Raw genomic sequence first — 15,614 nt, forward strand, 5'->3', positions numbered from 1 at the left:
AAACTTTGTCTGTATTGTTCTTAATAGATACAAAATTTTTAACTTATTATATGGTAAACGTTTCATCGCATCGAATAACAAAGAATTAGTTAATCCGATAAGCAATCGCAAAAGACAATCAAACAAGGAGAAAAGAATCTTCGAGAATTCCAGTGCTATCTCTTTCTTTTTTCATAGCTCCCGGTCCGTGCACTAGAGAATTAAGAATGTCTGTATCAAGTTTATTTTCAAAAGAATCGTCACGGAATGCAACAATTACCGTATATTATCACTGCTTCGCGTTTACTCACGATTGTCCACTCTTAATCTCAAACGTCACATTTTTAAAACTTGCAGCACGCAACTCGGAGGAGTTCAGTTGCTGATCCCTACTTTATTACGGGACTCAATTTTTCGACACTGTAGATACTCGAATCTTGAATCGATTGCTCCGCGTGGCGGGTGCAATACACCTTACACAGTCATCGGAAACTCTTCCGCTCTGCCCCGAACACTAATTATTCACATTCAATGAAGATCTCTTTCGCACGGCGGTAATCGCCCTGTTCGTCTCGGAATCCGGAATTACATTACATTCACTCTAACACATTCTAAGCAAACTTTGTCCGAAGACGCAATAACGGTCTGCTTCAAGCGTCGGTGATGTCGGTTCAAAAGCAACCGACGCTCTAAGTACGTTAGTAGTAAATTTCATATATACAGGGTCTCCTATTTGAAATGGACCACCCGAATATTTCCGAAATTATTCGTGATAAAGAAAAATGTTTGAAACGAAAGTTAACGATTTCATGGAGGATATAATTCTATGGTAATGGTGTTTTTTTTTTCTTTTTGTAGATGGACGAGTAGAGCATTAAAAAATTATTCACCTTCTTATATTGAAAAATCCAGTTTAGGTGACACATCAAATGCAATATTACGAGATGGTGCTCGATACTAGTGCACGGTCGCCTACTTGATTTATCTTTAACATAATTCTCGGATATTTATAAAAAGCTACAACTCATATTTCGACTCGATTATTTTTGTGATCGGAAAAATCGTATTGTTGTCTCTTCGCGAATGAATTTTCGCAATACATTACTGTTTGTATATTTCAGCAACAGTATGATTTACAGCACTATTTATCATTTCGAACAATGCACCGTAACATCGCGCATACCTCTCACTTTCTAGGTACCGACAAAATGTATGAGAAACGAAAATATTTCATGTCTCCTGTAAAGTCCAAATACATGAAATCATGCATTACATTTTTCTTTTTCTCGTTTGACAAAGTTATATAAAGCCGATAATACTATGCGAGAATGAAATATGAAATCATAGGAAATTTACTATTCACGAAAAGAAAACTGGCCAGTAACTTTCTAAACAACGTGTAGATAGACCCTGTAATGTGGAAAAAATGTGTAAAAGGTGCCCATTTTTCGCACGCACTCATGCGGATACAGCTTCAATACGGCTGACGACCGGTGCAAGCGTCAATCAGGCTTGGTTTCGGTGAATTCTTGTCAATCAATGTTTATATCGACGGAGCTTGTGTCGGTGAATTCGATATGCATGCACAGTGGCTCGCGAAAGTGTTCGCGAACGCCATTTAAAACAATACAACTTTTTCAGAAACGGGTTTACCAAATGTCGTGCAAAAAAGATTTTAAACAAATTGCAATTGCTAAGTATCACACGAGAAAATAAAAAAGGCACTTTCCGAAAATGTTCTATTTGAACCCGTAATGACAATTTAAGAGTCAAGAGTGGTCACGTGACTACAGACGAGAACAGTCCCGCGCCCGGCGGGCAGCAGTGCCCGTGCGGGCATTCCGAGCCCGACGGGCAGCCCGGGCGGGCAACCGTGCCCGTGCATGGTTCTGTACACGTCGGGAAGTGTTAGCCTTGCATGCATCGGGTTCCGTGAACTATGCATCCCTGAACCCGGCCAGCAGAAATACTGTCATTAATCACGATATCTCCGTAAGAAACTTTCAGCGATCGGTATAGGCCAGTTCTCGGATTCAGTCCTTTAATTAGGTCGAACTGCTTTAAGTCTAATTCATCCTGGAGCAATCAACGTGTTCTGCCCCCAGGAAATAATTGACCAATCAACGTGCGTAATTTTCGCTTTTCGTTCGTTCGTTCTCCCATTCCAGGAGACGGATATCGTGAAAAAATTGGTGAATCAGTTTCGCGCGAATAATTATAATTACACAAGGATTTCTCTAGAAACATTCAAATTTTTTATAGTAACGTGAATATATCGACATTAACACTTAACCTACCATGGTCAAAATGACCGGTAGTATATTTTACAAGTATTGAAACTATAAAAATTCACATATGGAAAATAATGGAATAAATTTTCTTGTCGAAGCATTTATTATTGAAAATTATGGACAATCTCAATTTTAAGGTTGCCATTTTTATTAGGCAATATTTAGCAGATACTGTTAATGCTTGGTAATTGAATAGCATAATATTGAAAATTGTTTTGATAATATCTCGTTAACATATAGGGTAATTTTGTTTATATTATTACACGCAACGTAAATATTCATAGCGATAACATAGTTATTGGTCCAGCTTGTCTAACCAATCGCGGTGAAATAATCTGCTCGATGGTTCGAAAATTTGTGAGGGAGCTAGTTTGTCGAGCAACAGTGAACTCCTCGCATTTTGGAAACATTACGGAAGTTGAGAACCAATCTTACGGCAGATTTCATCGTTAACGGCAGTCGTTCGGGCCAGAAACGACTGCAGCAAATGTCCGATTAAGCTCGTTTGATTCGAATTTCCAATCCGCCACGTCCGCACCCTTCATTTCATTTCTTATTCGCCTTCGAACATTCATTTCTATTCGCACAAAATTGGCTATCGCCGGTGAAATTTAAACGTAATTGAAAAGTAGATTCGCGCTTGCTTTGAAACAAAAAGGACGTGTAATTAAATTAAATATCACACTATCGTTATCATTATTATTATCATTGTCAATGTCATTGTTGATGTTATAAAATATTCGAAAAACAAAATCGGTAAACAAGTTTATTGAAGATTACATCTATATATTAGACAAATATGGTATAAGAGCTAATTAGTGGTTCAGGAAAATATTAATAAAACGATGGATTCTTTTGCCTTTTTAGCAAGTATAACATTATAAGTCTACCTCTATGTGAAAATTAGAAAGAAACTGAAATAGTGAATGAAACTTAAATTCTGAATGATTGGGGGTGGTTAAATCCTTCCTTAAATCGATGTCTAATTTACTCATTCCGTACATTATAGGAAACGAACATGATTCTAGAATATTACCTTATCAAATATTAACCAGGGCTGGAGAATGACCAAGGGCATGGCCCGCGCGTTCGCACGACTTCCGTCTTCTAGAGTCCTTTACTCGAGAATACCTAAAACATTAAATATCGAAATATATGAATTTCAAAAACCATAAGGTAATTGATAAGGACGATGATTATAAGAACAACAAGCTGAACCTTTTAAGCTATCGATAGGACAGAAATATATCTTTCTTTGTGCTCTATTCGTACACCTCCTTTGTATCTTTGTACCCTAAGGAATCAGCATGACTCTCGGGGTACGAAGATCTATCTAGTTAACCACAGAATAAAGGAACAAGCAGGATAAACCGAGACGAATAAGATCGTGACAGTAAAGAACAATGGGCTAAGAGAAACCTTTGCCTTTGTTCCCTGGAACTTCCGATTGCATTTTTCTGTCTAATTTGTCACATTGTTCGTCATGTTGGTAGAGTATTTTCGATATACATAATAAATAATAATAGTGCAATGTCCTAACGTAGGTTAACCAAATGAATTGAGCTGATCTCGTTTCCTTGGATTTTCCATTTGAGTTATAATTCAATTAATTAAAATCTCATACAAAAAAAAAAGACAATGGGCCCAGCTAAAAGTACATAAATAAATTGTAAATATTGTGCAATTAAAGAGGGTCATTGGAGGTATTAAGTAGAGACCTTTCAGAAATATTCTCAACGCCTTTGACTGGATAAACAAGTTCTCATCTGACAGCAGATAGTGACGTGCCGCGTAGGCGTCGCGTCGCGTCGCGTCGCGCCGCGTCGGTAACCGTCGACCGATACGACCCATTAAAGCACGTACTCTACACCAAGACCCTCTCCAATCCTTGACCCAACCACAAATGCTTCGAAAGGTAAGTACCGTCCTCTCAGCCACTTTCTGAACTCCGTAAAAACGCGTTGCCTTTGAAAATACATGTATTTACGTAAACAAATGTTCTGTTTAAATATACAGGGCGTTCACGCTATTACTAGCCAGCGTTTCCGAAAATCCGACAACTTCGGTACGAAAAGTAGCTTCACATCGTTATGAAATATTCAAAATGTTTCTGCCATTTCTCACCTTGCATGACCTTGAAGATCACTGTGCAGCATACGGATGAATTCGTCTAGACACGCGCTTTCATGCGATGTGAAAGAATGTACAGCATTCCATTTAAAAAATTGGAGACCACCTTCGTATCCAACAAAATAGTATAAACACAAAAAGATTACATACGCCATTATGTTGCGTTTAAAAAACAGTACTACTTTTTCCTCTCTCATTTTTTTTTTCTAATATTTACTATTTACAAGAAAAACGCTGGCTAGTAATAGCGTGAACAACTTGTATAGTTGTATCGAGGGGCAACGTGTAATATAATGTGGATACAGTATAATAATATACATATTGAAGCACGAACTACTTGAACGAAGAAAAGTAATTTAGTCCGTCAAGTGCCTACACGCGCGTACAATTCAATTGCGAAAAGCTCTTTAGTTTGCATTCTGAAAGTACGTACCATCGCATTTACTTGATAGAGCCCTTATACGTATAGCCTAACTGTATGTACTATCGATTTGAGATTCAAAGTACTGCTTATGGAATGCCCCTAAGCTTAAGACTAGAAACGCCGTTTCAGGACTACTAGAATTCAAATTGTTACCTAGGAAACTGATTAAAACCCATCGCCTGAAGCACTACTTGCTATTCAGCAAATATTTCTCCAAAGAGTTCGCTACAATTCCCATTTAAGGAAATATAAAAATAAAAAAATCAAATAAAATGTTCGACATCAAAGAGCTCGGTCAAGATCAATTGTACACCAAACTTTCTTAACAGATCTTCGCCATAATCTCTTCATACCCTGTACATGTATAGAGTAGCCAAGATATACGTATAACATGTCGTTGCATATAAACTCTAAAAATGAAGAAAACTGGTAAGCGAGCTATCATTCTGTACCAGATTATGCATTATGTCATGTTCAAATATCAATTTGGGTATCACGGTTCGTTCTCGTGTTATTGGGATTGAAAAATCATTCCCACGTATTATCAATTTCCAAATGATGGTTATCAATACGATATGTATGTGCCACCGAAATCATAAAACCGTCATTTCTATAGTTTTATCACCATTCAACAGGTGTAGGTACATATTGGAAAATCGTAGCATAGAACCGCCTATAGTATCCTCTTTATAACTGAACTTTGTCGATCTCTTTCGAATGGTATTCTTATCATATCCCCCTATTCTATTCAGTTCTTATTGACAAGAACGAGATACCAGCCAATCAAAAGATTACAGAACTGTGTTCACTGTAACTCTGTCCACCGAGGCACAATTTTGATACATGCAAAAGTCGTGTTCGATCAGTTTGTAAATAAATCGCCTATGAGCAACAATACCTAGACATATATGATTCGGTAATGAAGTTATACAGTGGAATCTCCGTTATATGAACTAATTAGAGGAGAAAAAGTGAATAAATGTGAATTCCGGTCACAGTACCTATGTTGAAATAGTAATATTAAAATCAGAGATGTTTTAAACTGTCACATAAGTCTGCAAAGTGGAACGCTTCAGTGTAATGAAATTCGTTTGCACTCCCAGATTATTTTAATGCGTCCTGAATTTTTGTTGCTTGTATCAAAGGAATGGCGTAGCGACATATTATGCAGAAGTAATGCTGCACACTTTCTGCGCCGCGCAATCCTACTCTCCTTTTAATAGTCTCGTCCTTCTATTAAATCTCTTATACAGGATGTTCATGCTATTATCAGGCAGCGTTTTTCTTGCAAATAATCTTGCATTTTATTTTTCTCTAATATTCAAGAGGACAAATTAATTCTGTTTTTGCAAGGAACGTAATGGCGTACGTAGTTTCTTTGTTGTGTTTGTACTATTTTTTTTTTGCAGGGACGAAGGTGACCTTCAATCTTTTAAATGGAATACTATGTGTATATCTTTTTAGATCGTATCGAAGCGTGTGTCAAGATGAACTCACATCGAATAGGACACGATGGCCTTCAAGGTCGGACACTGAGAAACCTTTGATTTCATTTGCAAAAAATACATTGCTACTTTTACACAGGCATTATTTTTGAAACGTTCATTTACAGGAAAGACTTAATCAGGCGGAAAGTTAACATCTAAAGAATGTTAAATAATACCGGTTAATTCTATTCTTACAAGCGATATTGTGATGGGAAAGCAATAAAATGATTGAACGTTGAATATTTATTAGAAGTGTTAGTTACCAATACTTCAATAAATATACCAGATTTGTGATCGATTTTGTCGGTAAAGTATCGGCAACCTATAAGTCCACGTCTAGTAGCATGTATCATGGTATAATCCTTTTAAGATGTATGTAAGTGTCTTGCATGGTTGACTGCCATGGGACGTAGTACATTGGCCGAGTGCCATGTATCAAGATCAAAGAGCACAAGTTTCAGTGCCCACGCAGTAAAATTAAATTAGGAGTTATGCATAGAAAGTTTCCGGTACACCTAGAACTTTAAGTTGACTGCAGTAAAAGAACTGAAGAACTGAAAATTTCTCGTCTTACGATGCAAGTTTAATTGACACACATTTGGAAATATTGTACAACGTCGTCGGTAGTATGATACGAAGCGTTTATTTTTTTTTTTTTAAGTAACTATTAGCAACTTTCAGTGTAATAATAAAATATTACGTGCACACCAAATAAAATGAAATAAGAAAATATAAACTAAACGAAAATGTAACAATTTCTCGCGCCGCATTTTCTGAAATAAGGTCGACCCCGTAATGGGAGTATAACAACCGAGGTTACACGATTTCCACGATTTCCGCCATTTCCAAATGGTGTAACGAACAGTGGACACGATTTAACGATCGTTTCATTCGGTAACGAATCATTCTGTCCAGTCGGCAGCGGAAACGAAGTACAATGGTAGCCGAAGGAAGCAGAGTTCACATAACGCGACCATATGGAAGAAATATTGTACCGTAGTGCGCAGCGCAGCGGTGAGCTACACAGGACGCGTCGTGTAAGGTATCATAAGCTGCTTTCTCCGTAACTGTAAATAACAAGGGGAGAGATTCCCATCCCGCAAATTCCAAAAATTCTAAAACTTTGGGGATACAAAAATATCTTTTTCTTCTTCAAGTTTTTCAAGGCTGATCTTTCACAAATTTGAAGGACTTTTTCTCTGGGGAGCTATGAAACTTTTCCCATCGAGATTAATGAATTATATAAATTAAAATGAAAGAGCTTAATTCGACCAGTGATGTTTTCGGCGATCTGTGCATTAGCTGACAGAAAAAGGAAATACATTTCAATGGTTGAAGATATTCAGCATTAGTTTCGATGACTTCCTTTCATCTGTTGGGCAACTGACAAATCCCGTCGCGAAGAAAAGCTAGCGGGTTCGCTTGTGTAAGTCGTCAATGCATTTCCAGAGCTCTTGCACTCTTTTGAAGTGCGTATCAGACAGGTGATGTCGGAACGATCGGAATGGGTAGTAATCCAACGGAGCTATGTAGATCCGTTGAATAAGCCGCGCAAGGCGGAGCCTCTCGTGCCAGGCCAACGAATAAGGTAACGTCCTTTCTTCTTTTCGCGAAATGTGGCCGAGCGTTGTCATCGTTACAAAATATTATTAGGTATAATACTTGAATCAGTTTTCTGCCGTTTATTAGCAGACGTTGGGACTGACAGTATACGTACTTGTATTTCTGTTTATTCTATAGGTCAGGTACGTACTAGAGAACGAAACTGTAAATTCTCCAACGACAAGAGATGCGCGAAGAATTCGAGATTTTGCTTATCTTTTAGCCAGAATGGCAACGAGATAGACGTCGCAATTCGCAAAAAACTGACGAGTTACCGGGCGGTGTTAAGAGTGAAGCACATGTAAAGCATACCTCGTCAGAAGCATCCTTCAGGAGGATCATCTTCTAGATTACCTTGCTGACTGGTCTAAGCTCTCTTGCGGAGAGTAAACCATACTTCAAGTTGGAGGGGTAAGATTTCCACGTAACGATATCACAAGATCAGGACGAAATTCGCATAAAACTCAACGAAACCACCGCTGTCTGGGAAATTTCAAAGATATTTTGTCCAAGTTCGACGAGCTTCTAATTTGACTGGGAAGCATGAACAAAGTACATACAAGCATCCCGCGCGAACCAAAGGTAAACCATCCAGGTTTACATTTGCAGAAACACCCTCGATCTAACAATAGCCGTCTCTACAACAAGATACATCGTGGGAAACAAAAGCAGAATTGTATTTAGCTACTCTGTTACTTGGATTTATACTTTCACAATTAATCTGCCCTGTTATTCCGTATTGTTAGCAACAATTACATCTTCCACGCTGAGAAACACAATACCGTTGTTAACATTCCGAAAATATTTGTAATTCACTGGATACCCTTTACATTCGAGTGAAATAGAAGCGGCTCGCGGTTCCTGCTAACCGTTCATATCGATCCGACAGCGGGCAGAACGAGGAATTCGAGATGACCAGTCAACGGTTTTAAATTTTCTGTAACCGTATATATATATATGTCTAATGATTATACAGTATGTAACAAAAATAAGTAAACGCGAACTAATGAATAACTGAATTTTGGGGGCGAATCAACTCCAGTACCAAAATCTATGTATAATCTATTTTTTCTCAAGTTTTTAATTTAAATTATTTTTATTTTGTTGACCGAAAAGGGGGGGGGGGCTATGACTGAACAGGGCCCCGTAGAAACGAGAACAACAAACGTGGGCAACAATGTTTCTCGATTGTCTTTCGTGTACGGGTCGCAAGATTCGACTTCGTTAACAGTGGTTGCGGTCAATCATTTAGGCTCCGTCTTTACGATGGCTACTAAGCAACATACTTTTTCAGCTGTTGTGCTTCTCATTAAGTTGGTCTCGAGCACGGTATGAAGGAAAGGAGAAACTCGTTTACTGTTACGAGAAAGAGAACACATCCCGAATGCCTGGAGAGGTACTGTTTGCCCGCAGATGCTGGCAACTGCGAAACTTTGTTGTTCGCCGCTGCTAAGTGAAATGAGAATACCGATTGTTGTAAAAGAAATTCGTGTATTCTATCTCGATCGTACGACGTGTTTTAGTAGCGTATATGTTAGGCTGCGAATTTTTCTGCGAAATAAAAATTTTCCTAATCGGTCGTACGAATTCGAAATTAAATAGAAATTTACTTCCTCTATCAACAACTTTAATATGACAAGAATAGCGTGATAGTGCTGTTAAATTGTTCCCGATGTCTCCATAGTTACGTATGCATTTTATCGATTCAGTTTTGTAATAAATGCATACAATTTGCAATTCACAGTAACGTGTTCATGCAACATATTTGGATATTATGTATGTAAATATGTACTCTATTATACATATATACAGGGTGATACCAGTTGACCGTAGTGTTTTTTAATTAAAGTAAAGCACAAACTGTTCGAGATATTTCAGGTTTCATTAGTTTAACACGAACGCTGCTCTATGACGTTAATTGTGAAACATGATATCATTGAAGTGACCCCTCGGCTTTTTTCACGAGCCAGACTCAATTTTCCGCTACCTATTCACATAATTGGGGCTCGATTTCATTAATGAGAAATTGTTTTTCAGCTCGTCAATCGTGTTTTTATTTCTCAAAAAAAAAAAGAAACAAATAAACAACTACAGGAGAAAGATTAATTCTATCGAGTCGTATGATTCTCGATGTCTCATTTTTGTGAAATTATGCGCCCATGTGGCTGATTTAATTTTACACAGTTTTAGTTTGTATTTTTTTCAAACAGATTTACATTCTGAAAACTTCACCGAAAATATATAGGAACAGATGATCTCGGAAGATTAGCTACAATCATATAGTCGTCGATAAAGGTATTTGAGAAATTTACATATGTCAGGCGCAAGCTTGTTGCAACAGGCGTTGATGTCATACATGCATGCCTAATCCGTAATTCTCTGTGCTAAATCCATTTGAAATCTAGTGATCGTGTTAGCCCATTATACACTAGTTGCTTCCAAATACCCGAAAGAGTAAAGTAGTACTTACATGGAGACATATACATACTTTTTCAATTGAACAGCATGAAATATAGAAAGACTATATAGCCGATTTAAGCGCACAGTGTTGTCGCAAAAATGCTGTGAGCAATAACTTTCAATTGTCGGTAGGTATGGTAACTCTCGATTTCATCCAGAAAACTCGTCCAATGGCATAAAAATGCTTGGATTCCACGGCATGCGCATCGCCAATTTTTGGCCTACTTCTAACGCTTATATTACCAAATATCTGCGTAATCTCGTCAGCTGATGACCAACGCGCGCTAGACTGAACCTTCCTCTTTCGAATGAGCCCTTTCCCAGCGACAAAATATTCTCATACAAAGACGAATAGTTGAGGCACGTGAAACCATTTTTCACCTATTTTTGTCGGTAACGTGGTCACTCTACCTTATCGCGAATTTACGGAGTCTTGGCTAATTATTATGAGTCAAACCTTGACTATTATCAAGGATAAAGGTGCAGTTTAGGGGACCTACGTATCTGATAAGCTACATATTACGTTTGATTAGTGTTCCATGTGAAACGTGATGTCAATGATTGTCTAGATTTATGACTCGATCCTAGGAGGAGCGATTCTCGATGTACGGATCTGCGAATGACAGGGGCGTGTGCGGATAAGTGATCGGCAGGTGAGGCAATTAGACAATTGCCCCCTACACGCTGGCCAACGATTCAATTGTTAAATCAATATTAAAATGTGAGAAACAGGAAAATAGATAGCGAGAAATACGAAAACCTCCGAAAGAAAGGTCGACGAAAATGTATAATTTTGATACTTCAATTAAATTGGGTACGGATCAGAAATCTTACTTCCAATGACACGAAAAATCTTTTGCACTATCGGTAATCATTAGACTGCGGATTTTATGCATTTATGACAAAAATAGGTAAACACAATTTAAAGCAGTGTCTGAGATTTTCTGGTATATTCTATTGTATTCTGCTTTATTCTAGTATATTCAAGTATATTCTGGTATATTCAGCTGTATTGTAGTATATTTTGGTATATTCTGGTATGTTTTTATTTCGCTCCTGTCTTGCAATCAATGCAAATATTTTTTGTTTTGCATGAAGATCCGCAGTCTAGTTATCATTAATAAGTATAAATAACAATAAATGTTTATACCTCAACACCTCTTTGTTATCTTATGCCTCTTATAATCAGTAGAATGTATTACAATTTATGAGCGTACATATTTGAAGCATTCGTCGCACCACTTCGAAGAGACATTATTTATCCTTTAAGTTTCTTTTTCAAGCCCTACATATGTGCATTACGAGCGTGTGCCCGTTGACAATGGTTAGTGAAGCCTGAAGCCCGAAGCCTGAAGCGAAGAGATTGTTCAAAAGGGAACGTAGACAAAGGATATAATAGGAATTCCTTTTTATGACCATCACCAGCTAAGTCTTGTGAATCTGACTTTAGTAAAATTCCTTTTATATGCGCGGAATTATTTCCGTTGCTTTACCAGTTGCATTTATCTTACGTATTTGAATTTACAAGGAAACATCAAATGGAATGGCATTTCATACGAAGGTCCAACGAGAAAACTTGGTAACTGAAAAATTCGATGTCATGATATGTAAATATTTGATATGTTTACCTCATTTAAAATGTTTACCTCACTCATTTAATTCGCAAGAAATATTTCATTTATGAGACGACGAAAAACTTTTGTTTTTCAGATTATGTTACTTGTGCTTCTTGTGAACAAAAACATTACATTATCTAGAGTAAATTTGTTTCTCTACATCTAGTACACACAACAAATTGTACCGTTAAATGTGTTTTTTGCAATATAAAAAGTTACAAGAGTTATTACCGGTAAATCTCGCTAAACACCGGAGTCGCCGGATCAAGATTTGCTCCCCCACTCTAATTTGCCCGGTCACGTGACCGTAACTGGGACGTCACGTGACTCTTACTGGCAGAGAGAGGGTAACTTTTTCCCCTCGATTCGTGCTCCCTCCCCTCCCCTGCCTTTAACTGCTATTTTAAACTCTGCGAGTTGGCGTACAAGTATGTACAAAGTTTTTGCCGCTGAAGGAAGCAACTAGTGTGGCCAGAGATATTAAAGTTGTATAAGTTCTACTGTTATTATATAACACATTCGAAGCAGAGGCTCCGAATGTCATCCCAGCGGAGTTGTTAAACACAAATAACGATGTGCCAACATTACCGCTAGGATGCTAATGTAAAAGAAAATAGTTACTGAAGAAATAACAGACCGCGACTTGGATGAAGAAACCGGCACAGCACTACTAGTACCGCTGCAGAAAATTTAAGCTATCATGTTCATTTGCAACTTCTGAAACATTATGTTCTAAAGATAGTAATTATACTTGTGGGACTGGACGACAAAACAACGTCCACGTTAACGTGTACCTCCGCGGAAAGTAGTATTTACACGTTTAATTTATGAATTTTCGGTAAATGTAGCTAAGGAGAGTCGACACATTAATCATTCTAACTAATTAATAACTACCGAGCAATAAAAATAATATACATGGAAACCGTATTAATTCTTGTGAAATTTTATGGTATTTCAGCTAAATGCATTATATTTCGTGCTCTTAATTACTAGTCGTTGGATGTCGAATATTTTTACTCGGAACACAATTATCCGTATTCGGAAACGTAAAAAAAACATTCTGTTATACCAGCCCGTCGACCGTATCTCAATGAAATGTAACCATAAACCAAGAAAGCTACAAAAGCTTTTTTATATAAAATTTAAACGGTTTGTCGCGGTGAAAATATTTGCCGTCAGCGTCTAATTAATAGCACAGGGCATAATACAATTAGTGGAAATATCACATAAATTTACGTTTTGCTTGGTATACCGTGAAACTTCCATCTAGAAACTCTCACCATATAGGTATAATATTCACGTGGTTCTCGCATTTGCCTCTGGTTTGTATTAACAAATTTTTACGAAAGTAAAATAACAACTTGTTGAAAAAATATAAATCAACGAAATAAGTCGATACCGTGAAAAACAACATTGATTGGAAATGTGTGAAAAACTCTTGAAATATTGAAACACACGTTTTGCTAGTGGCCGTAATTGTTACAACTAAACTGGAGAAAGTATATATTATAAAATAATAAAATAATAAAAAAATGAAGTGTTCACAGTCACGTATGCATGTACACGTAACCCGTGCAGGCGATGCGACCTAAAACAAAAACAGGAAAGTTTCTGTAAACCAATCGTTGTTCTTCGTGACATGCGACAGTTCGCAATTTATATGTGACATCGACTAGGTCACGGAGCCACGTACGAGCGTAGTCCGTTTGGCGCCGAATTTTCGCCAGGAAAAATGGGACTCTGTCTCCCTTTCCGGAAAATGCGTGCTCAGGGTGCAATGGAAGGGAAGGTCATATAAGGTTCTCCACACGAATTGTCCCATTGGACTGCATTGGACTACGGAATGGGACCAGATAACAACCCAACCTATTCAACTGAAAAATTTATTACGTGTCCTTCCTCGTTCGTTTTACATGGATCCAGTCCCTTCTAAATAATTCTTTTGAAAAAAAAAACCCTCTTGGTAAACGATTGCAAAGAATGCTGGTGACCATATTACGATCGATTAATATAAAACTGTTATTTCAAAACGCGACCGCTTGCGTTTTACTTTCAAATCAGTCATGAACTTTTGCAGCAATCATCCAATATGGCATAATACATAATACGGCACGAGCGGAATTTTCAGCTGAGGATTATGCAGAACCTTCCAGCAACTTGACGTGGTCTCCTGGGCAATGGCGTGTCTCAAAGCATCGATATATCTCTTATGCAAGATGTTTCATAACTCAGCTATGCTGTAGCAGCGTGTCAATGTTATCTATCGCTGTTTTATAAACTCAAGACTTCGAACAACTGATACAGCATAGAAACAAATAAATAGTTTCGATTAATACTTTTTTTTTATGCACTGTATCTACTTCTTAGAGAAAGATCTCAATGAAGTGAAACTAACAAGTTACGCGGTCGAACTACGTAACTCCATTCTTGAAATGATGTATAAGGTCAGCGTGAACCACCGAGGGAAACGGGTATTTAAACGGGTTGCTACCCACCACCGAAAACTTTATTCCACCGAGGAAGAGGGACGACGACAACAAACTGTTCTAATGCCACAGAATTTAAACCAAGTCAGTGCACAGTCAACACTCCATAGGAAACTTCCGAAAGTAAACAACAAGAAGAAAGAATCGCATAATACGGCAAACATGTGTGTTAAATTGAGCGTCTCCTTCGCTTTCGAATGTTGTACCTGAAAAGTGTAAACAGATGACGGACCGAGGACAGCGGCAGGGGAGAAAGTACGAGGATGTTCCGTTTATGTTTTCGCGGAAAACGACGCCTCTGATGGGTGTGTATGTGTGCGTGCGGCAGTACGTTGCGGTCGAGGCGTCCTGGACGCGCAGTCGGTTGTTAATCGTTGGCCAAATCGGTTACGGTGAAAAGTGTGGATTGTATTTTCCTACGCATTTGCAGCTCAAGTTTATTCTACACCCCTGCCTATTTTGGTTTTAATTGAATAACGTGTGTACATGCACACTCCGGGAGATGAACGATTTCAATTTTTTTGCGCGTTACGCATGAAAATCAAATTGCATTTTACCAAACTGTTTAGTTCTATTTGACAAAAATAACATTTTCAACGTATTTTGTATTCAATATTTTTGCGCGCCTTATTCGACCGAGAGAGAATTTCCGAGAATACAATAAACTATGATTGATTAGCTAGCGCCGGGCTGTGACACACGTTCTTGGCACGAAGGAGCGCAAGATTTAAAAATACTTTCGTTGTACGGAACGACGACACAACGAACGGTTTCAATGGCACGGTTAGGTGAAATGGTGTTTACCGAAAACAAACAGTGGAAATGCAGCAACCGAAACGTTTACCCTCGACAGTACTTAAAAAAGCAACAATCTGACTGATAGCTCGCGATGCAAGTAATCTATCGGTTTTCAGTAACCCAACGCGAGAACAATTCTGTGCACCTGTGTACCCTCGTCAGTCCAGGAGCGACGCTATCGGAAAAGTCTAATGGCCATGTACAATTTCTTCTTTTATAAAAGCTTTTCCTACCAACTGGGAATATCCTCCGATACATTCTTTTGTCCTAGCGACATAAGTCTCTGATTCTACAATCTTTTTCCGAAGAGAAGCGCCAACGAAACGTTCATTTGTGTCCTT

At 38.0% G+C, this 15,614-nt stretch overlaps 1 protein-coding gene across 1 annotated transcript in view; it reads right to left on the reverse strand.

Moving 5' to 3' along the window:
* Positions 1 to 15,614, reverse strand: part of LOC143354188 (metabotropic glutamate receptor 8) — a 49,838-nt gene that overhangs the window by 25,552 nt on the left and 8,672 nt on the right. Inside the window, exon 2 of the mRNA XM_076788059.1 lies at positions 3,307 to 3,401. The gene's annotated coding sequence lies outside the window, so the exon portion shown is untranslated. The remainder of the gene's footprint in view (positions 1 to 3,306; positions 3,402 to 15,614) is intronic.

Source organism: Halictus rubicundus, chromosome 5, assembly GCF_050948215.1.
Source record: "Halictus rubicundus isolate RS-2024b chromosome 5, iyHalRubi1_principal, whole genome shotgun sequence".
Classification (NCBI taxonomy): Eukaryota; Metazoa; Arthropoda; class Insecta; order Hymenoptera; family Halictidae; genus Halictus; species Halictus rubicundus.